Source organism: Parasteatoda tepidariorum, chromosome 2, assembly GCF_982258835.1.
Source record: "Parasteatoda tepidariorum strain Cologne lab strain chromosome 2, Ptep-v5.0, whole genome shotgun sequence".
NCBI lineage: Eukaryota > Metazoa > Arthropoda > Arachnida > Araneae > Theridiidae > Parasteatoda > Parasteatoda tepidariorum.
In genome coordinates, this window is record NC_141756.1 from 104,311,273 (window position 1) to 104,322,529 (window position 11,257).

At 29.0% G+C, this 11,257-nt stretch overlaps 1 long non-coding RNA gene across 1 annotated transcript in view; it reads right to left on the minus strand.

Annotated features, from left to right (window-relative positions):
• Window positions 1-9,982, minus strand: part of LOC147815975 (uncharacterized) — a 75,147-nt gene extending 65,165 nt beyond the window's left edge. The window contains exon 1 of the long non-coding RNA XR_015430984.1: window positions 9,891-9,982. This is a non-coding gene — a long non-coding RNA (uncharacterized LOC147815975). The remainder of the gene's footprint in view (window positions 1-9,890) is intronic.
• Window positions 9,983-11,257: the final 1,275 nt, after the last annotated feature.

Below are 11,257 nucleotides of genomic sequence, written 5' to 3' on the forward strand. Positions count from 1 at the left end.
ATATTGAACCGAATATTGCATAGAGCCACATTTAATAATTGCCTGCACAGTAGGGGGAATTGTTATTAACTATAAAGGGTCACATTATATGGGCTATAATATAGGGCTACATATTATATATTATATAGATACATATTATATAGATACATATTATATAGATACATATTATATAGATACATATTATATACTACATATTATATAGAGCTCCATATTATAATAGTTAATAATGTCGCAACAACTACGATGCTGTGGTATAATAACTTCAAAGGTATACAGTTTAAGGTTAAAATCACTTTGACATCGGGCTAACCGTAAGAGGTTTTCATAGTTTGTGCTTCAATATCATGCAATAGACAGCAGTGTCTCATTGTTCACGATGTTGACGTAAAGTATCATCAGAGGTAAATGGCACTTTTCGTGGTTTTCTTCCGGTTGTAAAGCAAATCCTGGTTAGTTCCATTAAATGGCCTATTAGAAGGTTACTTTGTTCCAATGCGTAATCCGAAAATTCCCTTATATTCAGGGTTGTGTTTTTCTTTCACAGCTGCGGGGAGTTGAACATTAATAGTTGTAAACCCGTAAATGGCTCTAGATTTTAACTTATAATGTTTTTAACTATTTTAAAATATATTGACTAATATTGAAATGAGCTGTTTTAAAAACTATGAAATTTTGAGATAATAACTTAAAATTGGGAAGTTAGATTTAAAGCTATTAAAATCACAATAAATATTACATTTTGAGTTCATATAATAATAGTGATAGCTGCATATACACTATTTGCACTTATGTAACTAATTGATGGTAATTATGTATTTATCACTAATTCATAAAATTTTTAAAGAACATAATTCCTTGCTCTGTAATTACCTCGTTCTGAAATTACGAGTAATTTTTTTAAGTTATACAAATTTAAACATTTTAATAAATTATCCTTCCTAAAATAGCCTAATAAAGATTGAATAACTTTACATCAGTTAATACGTGATAATTATTCAATAATAAATATTCAATAACCAATAAGCGATAACCATTAAACTTCTTTCAAATTTTGTTGTGGATTAAAAAAAATCATTGTTAAAGTAAACACCAATAAGAAGAAAAAAAACAATTATAAATTAATGCAAACTTATAAAATAAATTAAAAGAAAAAAACAAATAAACTAAAAATGCAATATTACATACAGTAAAGAAAATTTTAACTTACTTGTTAAATCCTAACCATTACTTTTAATTTTATAAAAATATTAGGCTCTTGCAGACAGCTTAAAAAAACTTGAAAGTGATAAACGCAGATTTAACATTTTTATACTAGCATTTATCGAAGTGAATGAGATTTACCCATACTCCACTGGGAGAGAAAATACTTCTCTATTTATTTTCTACTAGCCGCCTAAGGCGGCCAGCTGTCCGCCACGCTGAAGGTTTTCACAAATAAAGTTTTTTAAAACGTAGCAGGAAATCTGAAGATTAGTGGACAATTAAAGTGTTCCTGTCCTGCTATTTTGTCTTCATATCCAGTTCTGCTGCAGATGTGTTATAGCTCTTGAGGATGTTTGAAATTATATAGCTACAACGCTTAAGAAAAAAAAAACTAAAATGCTAAATACATGAAAAGAACACGAAAACGAATAAATTTTTTATGGTATCAATTTCTATTTCTATATAATTTTTTATGGTATCAAATTCTATTTCTATATCTGTTACGTCAAGCACTCAGGTATTATAATTTGATCTAGTTGTGCTTGTATAATTTTGATCTAGTTGCGCTTTCTACGTCATTTTGTTAACATCGTTTGGTTTGTTATTTCTAAGTTAACTTTCAAAAAATTGGCTGGCATCAGCATTTTTATTCTTTAAGTTGCTTATTTTTTCTTTTGGAATTCGTTCCTTTTTAGCAAAATGTTTTTCAACCTAATCGAATTCTTTGCCGACTGTTCTCTGTATATATAAAGAAAATAAAGTAAATATTTTTAAAGTGTTGTGAAAAGAATTTTTAGTTGTACAAAGTACTACAATATCGCTACAAAAATTATCGTCTTCGCTTAAGAAAAAAAAATAGAGCGTGGAAAGAAGAAGAAAAACTTATTATAACAATTATGAACAACGACAAATATATCAAAGCGAAGCGTTCTATTTACGTATCGAATATGTTGCCACATTTTTAATACAAAAGTTAAACTTTTCTCCATTTTAATAAATGTAAACTAATGCGAACTTTACAATTAAATTATTAATTCCTTCGTATATCATTGGTTTAAGTAGTCGAAAATTAATATTTCAATTGTAAGGTTCGCATTAGCATACATTTATAAGAGTGGGGAAAAGTATATGCATTTTTAATAGTTTTTTGAATATGGCTCTTTGAAGACGAAAAAGCAGACGAAAAGCATAGACTTACAAAATGACTGATAACTAAATAACTAATCCAAATTTTTAAAAAAGAAAAAAAATACTTCATTATGTCAAAACACAATTATGTGCCGAGTTTCGTGCCTGGGCGAGGCTTCTGGGGCGATATATTGTGATTACAGACACACACACGCAGCCGCTTTTATTATTATGTATAGATAAAAAAATATTTCAATTCCGTTTTGGTTTTCCAGGGTTGCTATAATCTTATTAATGTAATTTCACATGTGCAATGTTCCAATCTAAAGTCGCCAATTTAAAATCCCCGATTAATAAAACTTGAATTTAATGATACTTACAATTTTTACATTTTGATTTTCTTAAAGAGTATTAAAATGTGTTGAAAATGATTTGTTATTTTAAAAAATGCTGACAAAGATCAGACCTAGAAACGAAACATTTTATTTCCAATTTTAGTTACATAGTCGAAAGCTTAATAATATATTTTATTAAAACAAATGATTTTGTATAAGTTTACGATTTTCAAAATATTTATTTTTATCTCGAATTTTTAAACTGGTGTTTCGAGCAAAACAATATCTAAATTTCTTTTCAAATCTACAATCCCTGTCCAAATTATTAGAAGCACCATAAGCTTCGATACAAAATCTTAATTATCATGAGATACTATACAGCATTAATATTTTAATGCGACTGAAACCGGTTTGCACTTGTTTACATTAGTGTATCAATTGGTTAAATTAGACGATTTTTAATAAATGTTCGATAAATGAGACGATATATTATATAAATATAGAATAATTATTTTATGAAGTATTATATTAGTACAGTATAACAATCAGACCAAATTATTAGGCCCATTGTGTAGTTTGATTAATTGCATTTTTTGCACGAGTTTATAGGTAATACTTTTATATTTAAACATACATGTAATGAGTTTTTATTCAGGATATTTTTATATACTCCCTTTTTGTATTTATTTTCAACGTATTGCATTACAATGTCACCAATTGATACACGAAAGTAAACAAGTGCAAACCGGTTTCAGTGGTGTAAAAGCAATAAAGCTGTATAGTATCATTTGATAATTAAGATTTTACTTAGAATCTTGTAGTGAATCAAATAATTTGGCCAGGGACTGTTTGAAAATTTCATTTTGATCTAAATTTCTTTGAAGTTACTTTTTACAGAATCATTTTGTTACTACCTTTTAATTAACTGGTTTCCGTGTCTGTCAAGATAGAAAGTTAAGATCAAAAGTTCGTCTACTTTCCGATTGACTAGAGAGCTTAAATGTCATTCAGAGCACCTTACTTCATCCTAGTTTGATTCGTTTCCTGTCTATATTTTAAGACTAAAATGAATTTATTGTCAATAAAATTTCCTTCATTTCCCGACTAACTAAGATGCCCGGATGTTTTCGACAGAACTTTATGCAGAATGAGGGAGAATACAAGTTCCAATCGTTTCACAAAATAATCTGGTTTTCAAAATATAGTTTGGTCTAGAGAACGGACGAGAAAGTTTACACTCTTTAATGTTAATTTAACTTTTTGCGTATTTCGTCATATCTCAAGAACTATTTAAACGAACGGACATTTTATTTTCACACAATACTAAAATTCTTTTAACCAATTACAGTTAAAAACTACACATAATTATTCACCAGTATTTCGCATTAATTATTATTTAATTTAATAATAGTGGAAAAAACTTCAAATTGTAAAGTTAAAAACTTTTACATAATTTCTAAAATATGTCATTTTAAATGGCAAAATTCAAAAAAAATGAACAAAATCGGTCATTTTGAGCTGAGCTACTGAAATTCACAGAAGTTCCGTGAGTTGGGACATTTTTTTAACCTTTAATGGTTTTTGAAACCTGTTATAGATTTGTATCCAACCAATAATACCTTATTTGTTTAATATTAATGTTTTTTATGAAATTTGTTAAAAATTGTAATAAAAAAGAAATAACAAATTAAAAAATATATTTTTTTCTAATAACAATACATTGAACAAATTTCTAAGAAAATTATAAAATTACAAATGTTTGCATCAGTATTTCTCTCATTGAAGTTCGAGATTCAGTTGTTGTAAAAAATAATATCGGATTTTAAAAGCTATGCGCAAATCAATAGTAATAACTGCATAAAAAATAGAAGAAAAATTTCTTCAGAAAATAAAACCAAATTTTTTACCACTACGATGAGCGAGAAAGGCATTTTCTGAATCTGGAGAAAAGATAAAATCTTTCAAAAATTTCTGCAGAAAAGAAAACCAATTTTTTTTATTTCCCGAAGGAAAGATTCATCTATAAGAACTTTGTAACGTTCTGCGACAATGTCGTCCTATCGCTACGGGGGCAAGAATTATTATAAAACACAAAATGAGAAAGTAATTTTTCATGTTTTAACTCAAAAGCTGACATCAAATGAATAATCAAATGTACTGGAAGAATTTCTTTGAAAAAAAGCATTGTTTTTCGTTTAGACTGTTGACGAATTTTTATGAGTCATTGAAATAGATACCGTCTCGTAACTTAAAACAGAAAAAAGGGGGGGAAATGTACAAACAAAAGAAAATACTGAATTTAATAATACTTAAAAAAATTTTCAATTTCATAGTGAATGTATTTTTTAACACATTATTCACAATATTTGTGTATTAATCATAACTCCTTAATTTTAAATATTTATTTTTATTATTATATGCTCAAAGATTATTTTTTTAGTAGTCAGCATTTAAAGATTTTGTTACTTAGTGATAATGAAGTATAAAAAATTGTAATTTAAGTAATGTAATTTAAATGATATCTCAATTAATAAACTATTGCTATTAAACAATATGTAACTATGAAAGTGCCATTATATGCTTTGTTTTATTTGACAGCAAAAGTTATAAGTTGAAATTAGAAAACGATAGTGAAACGATGACCACTATTGAGAAATGTTTTCGAACTTTAAAATGTTATTTTTTAATATTGTAAGAAAATGCATGAATACTATATTTTTGAACAGAAATAATTTGTTAGCAGAGTAAAGTTTGATAGCTATTATCAGTCGAACATTCGGCTTATTTTTTACAGAAAATATAAACAACAAAGTTTTCATATCCTTTAGTTGTGATTTTCGAGAACTAATTGCGGCGTGACGTCATGAGGTGGGGAATCTTGGCTTCAGCTTTGAGTAAAGAATGGACCTTATTTTCTCTTTAGCCCTGCTAAAATCCAGTCTTACACTTTATTACAATTCTTTTTTAAAACCATAATTGAGCTTATTTTATTCAATCTCATCTTATACAACAAAAACTACTAAACTTAACATACACAGCAAAAACGCAATCGCTGCAAATTCAACTGCCTACATAAATCTTAATTTTAAAGACTTATTAATGAAACAATGAAAACATTTTATTCACGTGAAATATTTCTGAATTAATTTATAATTTTTGTAGCATATTTACACATGTTTATGAACGTTTTTTATAAGTCGTGGTTCCGCCAAAAGAAAATAGAAACCACTGCTGTATATTTCATCTTTTCTTTGTGGCATGTTTTAATAGTTTTTGTTACTTTTCAATTGGACAAGGTCCTTTAAAGTCGCCGTATTGTTGTATTAGTGTCCTACGTATTGTTGTATTATAATACAAAGTATTATTGTCCTTACGCCAAACGCTCGGAAGCTATTTGGTATAGGAAGTTCGATTCCCCCCTTGAAGGTGCCTTGTAATACAACTCTTATAATTTATGCTGTTTGATTTATTTGGTTGTTAATGTCGAACTAGAGCAGCACTAATAACTTTTTATTATCGACGTTGAACAGCCGCCCCAATTTTAGGTTTACGACTGTTAATGTTCACCTCCGCAGCCTTGTAAATTTGAACCAATTCAAAAGACCAGGAAACTCTTGGATCAGTAGGGGAGAGTGGGGTCAATTGTAACATTTTTTACTTAACTATTTTTAACTAACAAAAAATCCAATATATTATTAGTATTATTTGACAGACGAGTAAATTAGACTATCCTCTACTAGAAAAAAAATAAATACCTGATTTTAAATATTATTATATTAGTTATTAAAAATTTTTGACAGTCATGCACTTGTTACAATTGTCCCCACTTACGGGGTCAATTGTAACAGTTTATAAATTCAACTAAAACATAGTTAATTATACATATTATCATAGCTGTGATATATTTTTTTATTGATCAAAATAGTAGTGATATTTTAGGAGTAAAAATAATAATGAGCAGAGACCTAAAGGGTTCAACTTTCAACTTTAAGGGGTTAAAAATTTTAATTTATGCTGTGAAAAGTGACAAATAAAATAATGCACATGCAACATAATATAAATGATATAGGAAACTATTGGTGGTTCTTAAAGAGTTAAGTAATGGTTTGTAAACATAAGATTATTTATTTTCAGCTGTTACAATCGTCCCTTTACTTATTGTTACAATTGTCCCCAAGACGCCATTTCAGCTTCATTTGTTAAAAACAATGCTAGTTAATTAGCAAAACTAATATTTCTTTTTATTGAAATGTTAATTAAGGTGTCCACTTACATCTTCGGTTACTAATTTTAATTTGTTTAAACAAAATTACTTTGTTATAATATAATATTCTGATACCAAAAAAAGTACTTGCGTGGCGTGAAAATATCTTTTGTGGTGTAACTCTTTCAAAAGTACATAAAAATGGTTGCCAGCAGGGGTGTACATGCAGATTTTTTAAATACACCTTGTGCGCCACCTAGGAACCAAATCTAGAACCCGACACTCGAAATTGTTGCTCTGTTACAATCGTACCCTGTTACAATTGACCCCACTCTCCCCTACTCCCAGAGGTATGATTTGTTACGGGAACATGGAGGACTTTGGGACTCGACAGATTTAACGTGCACCTATCACCATTTACTACACGGAGAGTCTTCGGTTGGGGGAGAGGGGCAACCATGCTATACCGGCCCTACACTAATGACTTAATGATCTGGTGAAAATGCTTGAACACACTATACTATCACTCTATTTAGATGGGACAACAGATGGTGATAGAAATTATCCGGTCACCTCACAATGCTCCTAGACCGTGCGTGAATTTTTTCTGACTTTGAAATTTCTGCGATTTTCATAAACATTACATGAGATTCCGTTATATACCCGTTACATTAGACTCGATTCCGAACAACTAAATCAGACAGCTGCTCTTTACGAAGTATCGAACCCCGCTCCTGGGCGTTGTGAATGAATCCTCTACTCTCCACACCAACAGGGAAGTATCTATTCCTTAATTTGACCAAGAATTATAAGTCAATCGAATAATAAGTCAATAAAAGAATGAGGAAAATTATGTAAAAGATTATTAAAGTATGGGTGTACTGAGTCCTAAAATTTTGATATGTAAGAGTACTGTATACCATTTCATAGTACTAGTGCTTTCATTCATTTCGCACTAGAGCTGCATGATGAGCTATAAGCGATGAACTAGGAAACATCCCTGAGGGTGATCCAGAGACAACATGCATACGTCACATCCCGTTTTACAGGATAAACATATTTACACAATATCCATAGATCGTAATTTTTACCTGAACAACAGCACGATCGAACTCTGTTCTAGTTATCACAGAGGTATTTATTTGTTATGGAAGCTTGGAGGACTTTGTGACCCAAACAGACTTAGAGTGCACCAGTCACTATTTTGTACGCGGAGAGTCTTCAGCTGGTGGAGATCGGACTCACCACTTCTCGGACATGGGCCTAACGCCTAACCAACCAGGCTATCCTGGCCCCGTTGAAAATTACATCTTTTTCCAAGTCGGTTCGCTGGTACCCGGCAAAAAATTTATTTTTTGTTAAAACTCGGATTTATGTTCCGATAGGGTATTAAAATAATATAAAATTTTATAATTTTCTATAGAAAAAGTATTTTGCAAGGTAAAGTTTGAATGAAATTTACAACGCACCTACATAAATATGAACGTCTATTTAGTTTTAGTTTTATTTTAAAACTAAATTTTAAAAAATGAATCTAAAAAAAATGTGATGAATATTTGAATTTATAATGATTGACGTAAAACTTAGTTGAAGTTGAGACATCTGCTAATTGGGAACTTTATACTTAATTCATTTTTCATTTTACTTAACTTTTCCATAGCATTCAATAACGTAGCGTCTGTTAAATGAAGGATATTTTTAAAAGAGTTCAATAAAAAGACAGTACTATATTGAATGAAAAGTATTTTAAATATCAGGTTTTAATTTTTAATCACCCGATGACTACAAACGTAATTATCGTGTCATGAGATATACTTTACTACAATCTGGTGCGGTTTCAGAAATTTTTCCTGGGGGGGGGGTCATAGACTCAGATTCTCTCCGCCCCCCCACAATTAATTTGTTTTATTAAAAAAAATATATATATATATATTTTTAAAAAAAAAAACTGTGTTTATTACTGCTAGTATTGTCATTTATATTTTTCATAATGAACAATAGAGCAATACCTAAATAATTCAAGTATTCAAAATCTTCAAATAATAAATGTAATGCGTTTTTTAGAAGCTTTGGCAAATCTGTCAATGATTTTTTTAACATCCAAATCAATTTCTCGATAAATGTTTCATAATGCGAGTCCTTTTATAATTGATATTTATTAGAATTTTTAATATATTTTATTTCTTTTGTAAACTGTTAAAAAAAAAATTATTATTTTTATTTTCTCCAATTTTTTTTGAGGGGGGGGGGTCATGACCACTATCCCCCCGGCTGGATTCGCCACTGCGTACTATTTCTTAAATTTTTATGTACTTGGTGAGCTTATCATATTACCGATGCTGAACAGAAGATTCATATATCGGTTTTGTTGTCCCTAATGTTATGATTCTACCTCAAAATCCAATTAATTTTGAAAATTCAAAAGATATTTTATGTGCTAGTTCATGCAAAAAAACGCAAATTTTCTTTCTAGAAATGAAATTAACGTGTATTTGTGATACAGGGAGAAGAAAACTATGAAACATTCGCATGGTTAGCCCGGTAATTGGAGAACTTTAACCAGATTTGTTGGAAATTTAAATTATTGAGTTAATGGTTAAAAGAGATATGTTTTAATAAAAATACAGATTTAACCTTCTGATGACTAATTATAAAACACAACATGCTATTCAGAATACTTAGTGCAAAGTAGTAGTCAGTCACCATTTTTGTTATTCAGTAACATTAAAATTTTTAATTACCGTAAGATAAGATGCACATAAGAGTCTCTAAAGTAATATTTACAATACAATATATGGTTTAAATCATTAATTTAAAATGCCTTTATACACTAATTCTTAAAAAAAATTTTAATGTAAATCGAACATCCGCGTAGCATAGAACACTGAGAGAATTTTAAGACGGATGCAAACTAGGCTTAACAGAAAGAAATTATACATTATAAAATCAGTTAATACAGAACTCAGATATTTTAAAATTAAAGATAATTATCCTTATTATGCAATTAAAAACATACATACATATTTAGAATCGACTTTCTGCTTCAATTGCAGCGTTGTAAATTAAATTGATTTCTTGAAATCTTATTCCAAACTATAAACAAACTGCTAGCGCTATTCTACTTGGCGTTTCTTGATATTTAAAGCTCGCCAAGCGCCGAATTTGATGTTTTCGAAAGAGAAATTCGTTCTCGTACGTAGTGAAAGTTTGCTCTAAGATTTTTAGATTTAAATTACATATTTTATATCGTATATGAACGCTTGTTATGTTATGTTAACCCACCTTTGCACATTTTTTTTGGGTTGTGCAACATTTTATTTGGAGGGATATTACACCACAGTTTTCACAAAGTACTCTGTCAAAAAGTTTGTAAATAGTTGTCCCCATTTTTAGTGCTGAGGTATTTTAAAAATTGTAACATTTAGTCACTATTTTTATTCCCTTTTTGATATTTTTATTTATTTATTTATTCAATATTTGTGTGTTTCTTTGCAGACAATACATATCTTCTTTTCATGTGGAATTAGAATAAATTTATGGTTTCATTGAAAAAACATTTGGTTTAAAAACAAGAAAATTTTTAGTAATATATTCGCTTTAAATTCTTTCAAACCATTGTTATTTTGTCAAAGTTATGTAATTGTTAGCACGATAATTACAATTTTTTTACTTAAAAATATATTTAATTTACCTCAGCACAAAAAATAGTGGCAACTGAAAATCACAATATTTCACAATGTACAAGCACAAATAATAATAACATATTGTATTTATTAGTATGGTGAAAGCAAATTACTGGGAGACTAACACAAATATATCGGGTTTTTTTCAGTTAGCTTTAAATTTTATTCATAATAATTATATTAACTTCAAACAAGCATTTCTAATTTTGTATTTATTTAATTATCATATTAATAAAGTTCAAATCGTTTTCAGCATTAAATTTGTGAATTTAAATATCCTTCTCATAAGCGGATTCCTTTCTTAAGCCTGCATCTCTGTCTCAACAAGCCTCTCTGATCGAGCTGCATCACTCACCAAATGATCGGTAGCGTAGAAGTAGCAGGTTCGAATCCCACCGGCTGTATCTTCTTGTTGATCTTCCCTGAATTGTTCTATCTGTTTTTCTACTTGACAAAGGTTTATAAACCATATTTATGTATTATATTAATGTATAATACAAGTGAGAAATGAATTGTAAATATCATTTTCCCAAATATTAATATTTAATTTATGAATCATGTTAAATGGGATACTTTGCTACTAAATTGAAGAAAGAAAAACAGATGATAGAATATTTTAATTGCACTCAGTGTTTACACTTAATATCTCAGTGTTTCAAGACAACTTATTACCTTAGTTAGTTTTTATTCCGCTTCTATTTAAA